Consider the following 11,614-nt stretch of genomic DNA (forward strand, 5'->3'; position numbering starts at 1 on the left):
TTTTCATTGAACTATTGTAATTTCGATGGATACTCGGGTAGTATACTCGAAATATACATGTCAATCGTCCGTAAATTCAAATCTAAAGCGCTCCTTAAGCACATATTCATAGAGCACACTCTCGAGCCACATTAATATAATAGGATTACCAGTCCAGGCTAAATCCTGTCATTAACATTCGCTCCCAAGAGCTTATTCAAGATTACCAGTCTAGGCTAAATACTTTCAATAACGTTAGCTCTGATGAGCCTACTATGGATTACCCGTCTGGGCTAAATCCATTTCATAACATTTATTGAAGAGAGTGTAGCTCATGATTACCCGTTCGGGCTAAATCCTTTCTATATTATTTTGTTTGTTTCAAGAAGATTATTATAGTCTATTGAAACACAATGTTCAACCGGGACTATGACATTTTATTCATGTTTTCCATCTTATGATTATTTCATAGTATGTATCATTTTGTATATATTATCTCAATCACACAATTCAATTAAAACATAATAACATACCAAATTAAATTACACGAACTTACCTTGAGAATGGTTTGTATTTGAAACTCAACTAATCCAAGACTTTTCGTTTTCCTCGATCTAGTTCCGTAATTGGTTGTTCTCAGACTATATAAGCAAATTCGACTATCAATTCATCATTTTACACATACATTTACATTAATTTGCATCCTAGATAGAATTACCATTTTGCCTCTAACTTTTTGACATTTTACATTTTAGTCCCGAGGCTCGTAAAATGAAATGTGTTCAATTTCTTGGTAACCCAAGCCTAGCCGAACCATATACATGCTCGAATCAGCCCATATTTTTTATCAAATCATTTCTTTACTACACATTTTATATTTTTTTTATAAATAGGTCCTTTTATGGATTTCCATAAAAAATCACCTAGTAAAAGTTGTTTATTACACATCAAACATGCATAATCTTACCACTAAACATCAAAATACACATATGTCTAACATGGGCCAAACCCTAGACATCAACCACACCTTAAATTAATGGTAGAAATAGGTAGATTGAGTGATGACGACTTCAAAAATGTACAGAGCATTAAAAACGGTGCTAGAACGGACTTACAAATGAACTTGAAAAGTGGCAAAACCCTAGCTATGTCTCCCCCCAAAATTTTGACACAAGCATGAAGAAGATGAACAAATTTTTTCTTTATTTTTCCTTTTTAAATCATTTAATAACCAATTGACCAAAATGCCCTTAATGCCTTACTTTGAAATTTCACCTAATCATGTCCATCTTTTACCATAAACTTAACTAATGGTCTAATTATCATATAAGGACCTCTAATTTAAAATCTCATAGCAATTTGAAACCTTTAACATCTAGAATTCAAGTTTTGTACTTTTTACAATTTAGTCCTTAGAACAAAATTGAGTGCCCAAACATCAAAATTTTCGAACAAGATTTTCACAAAATAGCTCCATAAGATTAGTAGACCATAAAAATATAATAAAAACAAATTTTATTGTGTCAGATTTGTGGTCCCAAAACCACTGTTCTAAATAGACCTAAAATCGAGATGTTACACTGACACACGAGTGTGTGTGGCCAATTCAAAGGGCACACGGGCTAGACACACGGGCGTGTGGTTGGCCGTGTGACCCAAGTCAGTATGTACCCCCTATTTTCACATGGCTGGTGATCCGGACGTATCTAGTGGCCGTGTGTGCCCACACGGGCTTGTGTCTTCTATTTTGAGTAAAATTTTCAAAGTGTCGTAAATGTTTTATAAGTTATTGATTTAGTCCTAAACCACTCCTAAAGCATGTTTAAGGCCTTGTGGGCTATTAATAGGGACAAATTGATTGAGATTGAATGATGATTATATGAATTGATTGAATGCATGAGAAAAGTACAGTTATATATGTTATAATTTTGGTAATGCTCTGTAACCCTATTCTGGCGTTGAATATGGGTGAGGGGTGTTACATATTTAATAATTCATTTTAAAAAATTTCATTAATAATTTGGTTTTGAATTAATTATTTAAATAGGATAAATTTATTCTTTGGTCCTTTAATTTATCTATTTATTTTGGACAGGTCTGATATCTTTCTGGATTAAAAAAAAGTCCAATTTGAAGACCAAGTCAACCCAAATTCGGCTACACATGGCTTTCCACATAAACCACGTTTTTGTTTAATTACATAAGGTCCTTGCAATGTTGAAGAAATTAGAGATTTGCCCAAAGATTTACATTTGACCGAGTCTCAGTCCAGAGTTCTTATGGCATTTAAATTGCTTAAAAATAAGCAAAATTCAATCCAAATTTGCTAAGAATGGCCAGCCACTCATTGGAAAAGCTTGAAGAGACTAAACCTCTCTATTTTTAGCAAAATACCCTCCTCTCTTCACCTAGGCCTCATTTGATTCCTCAAAAATCATCCCTCATCCATCATCATTCTCTCTATTCTTTCTATTCTCTAAATCATCTTTAGCATTTTTCATTTCCCATGCCTAGCATCATCTATTGATAGAGATTTTAGCAATTAAGCCTTTTAAAGAGCCCTTGGTCGGACACCTTAGAGAGCCATCTGCAGAGGAGCAAAGCGAAGTAGCGAAAGAGCCTGGTCGGTCAGAGTCTTTGGTGACAACCACTCTGATTTGAGTTTAATCTTTCTTTTCTTTAATTTAATCTAAAAATGTTTTCTATGTGTTCTTTTCTCTTGCTTACAACAATGTTAGCTTAATTTTATTTAAGCTAGGATGATTGCTTTGATTAAATAATATTTATTTGATTCATGCTTATAATGTTTTTGCAACAATTGATCATGTTTTCAATTAAAATCAAGTTTGTATTTCGTTCATACGTGATTGAAATGCACCTGAATTAGCTGAGCGATCCTAACTAGATGACTGTTAGTGGAAACACAATTGAAATGTGCATGCTCAATTTAGATCCTAACCCGATTAAATTGCAGGTTGCATAACAACTCTAACCAAACTCTGTTATTTGCATAATTTTTAGATTTGTCTGATTAAACTATTTCAAACCTAACACGTCTACCTCACACAAATGCTAAGAAAGTCTTAGTAAATAAGGATCAGTAAAATGCGTATTTACTAAGTAAAGGATTCCGAAAGGACCTAAAGTAGTTTCCAAACTCATGAATGATCGAGTTGCCATGGAATATTTTTCTGAATTTTATTAAGCACCTTGATAATAAATTGAGTTTAATTAAAGTAATTGTCCTAGTTTATTTATGTCATAATTGTTGCAAATTGTGTTTAATTTTGCTAAAATCTATTTCATTCATGTAGTTTGCATACTTAGGATAATTTGCATTAGGGATCATTGTATTTAGTTTAATCAATTTTAATCATCACTTTTCAACCATATTGTGTTTTTATTTACCAAATTGTTAAGGGTAATTTTACAATTAAATGATTTAACACAAATACAATCCTTGTAACTCAATACTTACTTATTACTTAATAACGACTGTGTACACTTCCACAAACCTACGCATTACATTTACACACCCCCAAACATAAATCATTGCTCATCCCAAGTAATGTTTATGCACAGCAAAAGGTCTTTCTAAGGAAAAATTGCTACCTGTGTAAGCAACATCAATCTTTGTGCCATAATCATGAATTAATAACTTCATGTTCATAGATCTCCTTTATTAACAAGTAATTCATATGCAAACATTTTTATAATTTTATACTAAGTTGCAAAATATGCGAACATGAATCATAGTTTGTATGTATGTCACTGCAACAAATAACATTCTTCACTCAACATAATTTCTTATCAATCAAGAAAATATTCATAAGGCTTATTTATGATCTTCATATGTTGAACTTAGTACTTCCTCTCCACTAATGTAGGTATCATAATCATCAAATCAATAGGTCTTTTAAAAGGTTGTAATGGGGCTCAATTAATGGTAAGGACTTAAAGAGATGAGACATTTCGGTTTCAAAATCTTAACTTGTAACTTTGTCTTGGATTTTGAAATACAACCTTTTTCTTTAAGTGAACCTTTGGAACACCCCCAAACTTATTTTGAACTCATGCTCATACATTTCTCTTTTTGGAGACTGAGCAAACTTTTCTTCGCTCTTTCTTCTTCTTTTTTTTTAAGCATGAGCACATACATCTTTTTGAAAATTTCCTCTAATGTTGATTACCAAGACAGCTTTAGTTAAGATGGGTGCACAAAATTAGGATAACTTAAAAAGATGGTAATGTGGCTTATAATGTAGATTCATTGCCATAAACAGGTGTTTAAGCTCATAATTACAGTTTCAAGGGTCTAATATCATAAGGTTGGCTCGAAAAGGCTTAAACGATCCAAAGAAATAGTGACTATATCATTTTAGACTTTTATGTCTCCTAGGATTTAGCCTCAAGAAAGTTACTAAGTCAATTCTAAAGATATAAACCTTTATGGATCAGAGGAGCAGAGGACACACGGCCGGATGACACGCCCATGGGGTAGACCGTGTGTCACACATGGTTTAGACACATGCCCGTGTGCCTACCCATGTGGACAATTTTGAGGCTATTTTCCAAGCCTTTTGCCACCCTCAATAATACATGCACATTAAACATCTCAATGACATCCTACATGGCATAAATGAGCACTGACACATTCATAAACATGGTTCATGCATATTAACTTCTTATCAATTTACGCTAGTTTAAGACTTCATATTTTAATTAGACCAAGCTTACCAATTCATATGCAATATGTAACATCAATTTACTTCCATTTTATACATTCATACCTTAGTTGTTATTATGTCATTTACTCACAATTCCATCATCAAACATCCATGATCATATTCACAATTCATCCATGCCAAATGCATTTAACCACATCATGAGTGACCATAACACATGCATGCATATATGAATAGGATTACATCTCCATAATTAATATTGGCCATATCTCATGGCCATATACAAAATGAATCATCAAATCATTATAAGCCAATACATTTGTCTAAACCAATATGACATACAACAAAAAGACCAAGTCCCTATAGATGCCATAATCAAAATACTCGAATTCACTATACCCAAAAGATTAGTTTGATAGTGTGAATCAAGCTCCAACGTTCTTCGATCCCCAAGCTAGCTTGGCGATACTATAAGAAAATGGAAAAAAGAGGGGAGTAAGCATAAAGCTTAGTAAGTTCAAATGCAAATAAATAGCAACATAAGCATGAATATTATACAATTAACATAACATAATTTACATATAAGTCATCATAGTTACATAGGCATAACTTACTCATTCTCAATCTTACCAAAAGTTCATCACATACCGAGCTCATTCATATGAGTTTTTCATACATACCTGTACCAAATTGTAACACATTCTCATATTTCCTCATCATTGACTTACTTGTTGCATATCTCATTGATTTACTCGTTGAACACTTGGAATACTATCGGATACATGGAAAGTTTGCACATAAGTGCCACATAAGTAGCCAATGCTACCTCATATCTCATATTACACATTGCTCGCTCTCAAGCTAATCACAGGCCTGCTCACATAAGTTGACAGTCAGGACATAACTATACGGGCTACTCACACAAGCTAACAGGTGCCGGCAACACATGTCGGGCTACCCAGCCACCGGTAGGATGTACATGACTAGCACCCAGATTCACACAGTCACATATACACATAATCTCATGAGCTCATAATCACATAGTTCCTAGTGACATGTCACTCATATCCTAATCTATTCCTAAAGTTCAAACGGGATTTTCTCGATGTCACATATTCGTCGAACTCGTTCACAATATCATGCTCTTAAACTATAACGTCGTCCATACACTAGTTATAACAATTAAACATAGAGACTCATACATTAATAAAACATTAAAACATGATATAACATTGTATTATTTACACATGAACTTACCTCGACACCAAAATATGGCTAATTATTCGGTTTAGTCCACAACCATTTTCTTTCCTCGGTTTAGGTCCAGACTCTATTTTTCTTGATCTATAATAGCAAATTTCACTTATTTAATTATCACATTGTTTGAAACAGTCCACAAATCATACTTTGAAAAATTATAATTTTGCCCTTAAACTTTCATGTATTTACAATTAGTCCCTAGGCTCGTAAAATGAAATGTACTTATTTTCTTTGTTACCCAAGCCTAGCTGAACTTATAACATGCTTATAAGAGCCCACATTTCTCATCAAATCATACATCTTACTACTCATTTTACAAACTTTACAAATAAGTCCTTTTTAGGTATTTTCATGAAAAACCATTTAGTAAAAGATGTTTATCATACATCAAACTTTCGTATTCCTCCATTAAACATCAAAATACATGCATGTCACACATGGGTCAATTTTTAAACATGCCCTAACTCAAAATAAGGCTAGAAATAGGTAGATCATGCTTCAAGGATCTCAAAAACATAAAGAACATTACAAACGGGCTAGGGTGTACTTACAATTGAGCCTGAAAGTTGAAGAAAAACCCTAGCTATGGCTCTTCTAATTTTTAGCACACACTTGAAGAAGATGAGAAAATTTTGCTTCATTTTTCCCTTTCTATTATTTTATTAACCAAATGACCAAAATGCCCTTTAATGCCCTTCTTTCAAATTTTCCTAACTATGTCCATTTTTGTCCATAAAATTAAAAATTGGGAAAATTTCTATTTAAGGACCTCTAATTAATAATCCATGGAAATTTCGTGCTTAAAGCTTCTAGAACTCACATTTTGCAACTTTTGAAATTTAGTCCTAAAAGTTAATTTGGACACTTATTCACAAAATTTCATCATGAAATTTTCACACAAGAATGCAATCATATCATAGACCCCATAATAATCATAAAATAATTAATTCTACATCGAATTTGTGGTCTCGAAACCACTATTCTGACTTGGCCCTAATTCGGGAAGTTACAACTCTCCGCCTTAAGGATTTTTGTCCTCAAAAATCTTACCAGTGAAAAGATTTGGGTATTGATTTCTCATGTTTTCCTCAGTATCTTATGTAGCCTCTTGAACCCCTCTTTTCCATAATATTTTCACAAGGGCAATACCTTTGTTTCTCAATTATTTGACTTCCCGAGCCAAAATCTTAACCGGCTCTTCGTATAAGTCATATTCGATCGAATCTTAACCTTTATTGATGAAATCACATGCGAAGGATCAAATCGATATCGACGCAACATAGACACATGGAACACATCATGAATTCTTTCCAATTCAGATGGCAAAGCCAACCGATAAGTTACCTGTGACAGCCCTAATTTGACCTTAGTCGAAAAGTGGTCTCGAGACCACAAAATCGAGTCACAAAATTATTTAAATGCTGTTTTCTATGTTTATTATATATAAAGTTTCATGTGTGAAAGTATCGTGTCTTAATTTGTCATTTGAATGTGGAATTAGCTAAAAAGGACTTGTTTGAAAAACTTTGAAAATGTGGTAGGTGAATGTCCAAGTGATTAATTTTGTAAATTATTAAAGTAGAGGATTTGTATGTCTATTTTACCACTTTATTTAAGTATACGGTAGTAGGGTTGGTTTAATGCATCATGTGCTTTATATAATAATAAATTATAAACTTAAATTATGGTATAAAATAATATATGTTATTTTATAACATAAAATAAGGTGATAAAAACAAAGTTGAGCTTTATTTTTATCACTTAGTCGAAACTAAAGAAAACAAAAAGAAGAAGAGAAGCTCTTGAATATTCGGTCATTTGGGGAGATAAATTCAAGGTAAGTTCATGGTAGTTTGGTTGAAAATTCATGTTTTTGAGTTCCTCTCTTGGTTCTACTTTAAACCCATGAATTAATTTGTTAAATGTTGGTTAATTGTGCATTCGGTCATGATAGGAAATTGCAAAAATTTGTATTTGATGATAGAAATTGATGAATGAAAGTTTGATGGACTATAATGTTAAAATCCATGTGATTGTAAGTTTATAAGTTTAAATTTTGAAATTTGAACTATATGTGGCTCAATTGCTTGGAATGGGCATTTGGCTATAGTATGAAATGCAAAGAAAATTTGGTGTTGGATGTTTTAAATGATTTAGATAGTTATAAATTAAGTTTGAGGCTTGGTACTTATGTATAGATGGTCTATTTAGATAACATGGCTTAGAAGTTGAGTAAATTATGTTCTGAGAACTTTGTGGATATTTAGCCTAGGGGTATAGTTGTGAAGTATATTAGGCCAAATGTATATGTATGAGAGTTTTAATAGGAATTCCGTGTATTATGAAAGATGATGTATATATTTAATCTTAGGATGGTCTTGGTAACCTTAGAAAAGAATGCATAAAGATTAAATAGGTTGCTCTAATGACCAAATATGCTAAAAGCTAATACATAGACTGGTTTATAAATATGTGTTAAAGAAATGTGATCAAATATCTACTTGATTGGTATTCGGCTATGGTTAATTGTATAATGAATCGACCGATTGTGGAGTAGTGAATCTATTTAAATTGTGAGTGCATGAATGGGTTTTAAGGTGGCCAAAATTGTTGAAATGAAAAATTTGTAAAGATGCATAGTGCCGAATATGTTCATGAATGAATGAGTTATGTGGGTTGTTTAAATGAATGAAATTGATAAGTTAAGGTATAATTGAGTGTTCGAATGTGAATTACAAAGTACATGAATTTGAAAATGAAATGGTGATAGACTTAAGTGGACAAATGATGTGAATGAATTAGCTTTTGAAATGTATATGGTTGTCGTACGTATGTGTTTGATTGAGAAGTTAAATTTGTTGATTTTAGCGCAATAGCATAGAGGGGCAAATTCGGATAAGGGAAAAGCTAAAGTAACTGAATAGCCAATCCGCGACTGTTGAAAATATTCGAGGTAAGTTTTCAGTAATCAAACATAGTTTATAATTGAATGTAATATGAAAAATGTATAATAGGAGAATTATGACATGATAATAAGGTGTGTGATATGTGCATTTATTCGAATGAAGGAAATAAATTATTAGTGTGTTTGTGCTATGAGAAATCAAGTAACATATGATTTGATATGCATGAAACTTGGTGAATTGATTATCGTATGATGTCTTCGGGCTTTGAGCCTAGTAGGCTATAATACCGGTGAATTAATATCGGGCTTCGAGCCTAGTAGGCGAAATGCCGATGAATGAATTCAGACTTAAAGTCTAGCAAGCTTCATGCTGGTGATGAATTCGAGTTTAAAACCTAGTAGGCTAATTGCCAGTGATTTGATAACAGTCTAAGACTATGATGCTTCGTGATAGAATGACAATTGAATACATTCATTACATTAAGTTGCCCAGGTATGTATCATGTACTTATATGTGAGTTTGATTTGAAATGAACCATAAGTGTATACTGTGATGCATATGTGAATAAGAGTTATGACTATATATATATAATCATGATACATCCGGTCAAGATGTGAAATTATGTGATGGTATTTGATTTACCTATGTTATATGAGTTCAGATTCAAGTAAAATAAAATGCTAAATGTACAATATGTGCTGGTGTATATTCGGCCAAATGGCAATATGGTTAGAAAATGTTATTTGATAAATTGAATGATCGATTTATAATTGAGTACATTTGTTTACATTGCTTAAAACTTACTAAGCTTATAAAAGCTTGCTCCGTTTGTTATGTTTTTCTTTTTTATAGATCGTTGACTCCAACTGTGACAGCCCTAAATTGACCCTAGTTGGAAAGTGGTTTCAGGACTGCTAAACCGAGTCACCGAAGTATTTGAATATGATATTTATTGTCTAAAATATGTGAATACGAATGTGTGAAAGTTTTAAGCTTCGATTTAGTCGATTGCATGTGAATTTAGTTAATAGGACTTATGTGTGACACTTTTGAAATGTGATAGGTTAATCTATAAGGATCTATTAATGCATGTTGTAAAAATGACGGATTTGCATGTCAAATTTCCATTTATGATAAGTAGTGGCCGGCCATGGTATGGGCTATTATTGATAATATGTATTTTTCTATTAACATTTTAGTTTACAAAATAAAATAATGAATTAAGAATAATAAAACATGAGGTGAGTGGGAGGAGAAACGAAAGTTGTTTCATCCTTGCTCCTCCATTGCCGTGACTCGAGGGACGAAGAAGAAAAGAATTCTCTTGTTTCATGTTCGGCTTGGTTGATGTTTAGGAAGAGCTCAAGAGCAAAGGGGAACTAAATCTGATAAAGGAAAGGAAAAAGTAATCGAATTGCCGCTGAAGTCGTTCGACAACATCCGAGGTAAGTCTTTGAGTAATGGAACTTAGTCTATGATTTGATTAAGCCATGACATATAATCATAACAAATAAACGACGATATAATGATTCTACTTGAATTATATATCGAGGTAATTAGTTTATACTATGGCTAGTAGCCGAATGTGTAAAGAGATCATGCTCTTTGTATATGGCTATTGAGCTGAAAATGGTAATGGTTGATAAGTGTCGTGTGTTTGAGTTCTAGTAACGAAAATGAAAAATAGATGTGTTATGATTTATTGATATATGTGCATGATTATTCGGATGATATCCGGGCTAAGACCCGAAGGCACTTTGTGCTAGTGACTATATCCGGGTTAAGTCCCGAAGGCATTTTGTGCTAGTGACTATAAACGGGCTAAGTCCCGAAGGCATTTGTGCGAGTTACTATATCCGGGCTAAGTCCCAAGGCATTTGTGCGATTTGCTATATCCGATTAAATCCGAAGGTACTTGGGTTTGGAAATGAGCGATCTTGCTGTAATAATTTCAATTAATACGCTCATAAAATCCAAACAATAAGGTATGTTTCAGATATGCGTTAGAAAGTTGATTTTCTTTTAAATAGTATTCGCTCAATTGATTAACAAACTTCCTACCTTAGTTAGGTTTGATCCCTTGTGTATGAATATCTTTGGTTGAGCGTGAAGTAAGTGTGATTTTGGGAATATGCGTATATGCAATTATTCATTTAGTCATATGAACGCTATACTTTAGTCGTAAATAATTTCACTACTTAAACTTACTAAGCATTAAAATGCTTATTCCGTTGCTTTGATTCTCTATTTTATAGATTTTGTTCGTCAGCTATCAGACTCGGGAGTGTCAAAGTCGAAGTCGTCCACACTATCTAAGCCCTTTTGGTACTCTTTTAGTTGAATTTTGATAATGGCATGTATAGGGCTGTCCCTTGTTGTTAATTAAGTATCTTTTGGTAATGTATATTCGTATAGCCATGCGAAAATGGCTTGTATATTTTGAGTATAACATTATGGTCATTTTGTATATATGGTCTTATGATATGGTTATTAAGTGATGTGGAAATGTTGGTAATGATTAGCCCTTGGAATGGCCAATCATGGTCCTATTGGTGCTACGTACGACATGGCTAATCGTGATTATACTTGAAAATGAAGTATGCCAATTTACTAATTGATTCATGGAAAATTATGAAATAGGTAAAATTTACCTTAGAATAGATCTTGACAATGAGCGATGATGTGAATTTGAAAATCACTAAATATAGTAGGAATGGAATTAAATAGTGAATAAATTATGTAATCGAATCTTGATGAGTCTATTTTCATATGAAAGAAACGAAA

Source organism: Gossypium arboreum, chromosome 8 (assembly GCF_025698485.1).
Source record: "Gossypium arboreum isolate Shixiya-1 chromosome 8, ASM2569848v2, whole genome shotgun sequence".
NCBI classification, from domain to species: Eukaryota; Viridiplantae; Streptophyta; class Magnoliopsida; order Malvales; family Malvaceae; genus Gossypium; species Gossypium arboreum.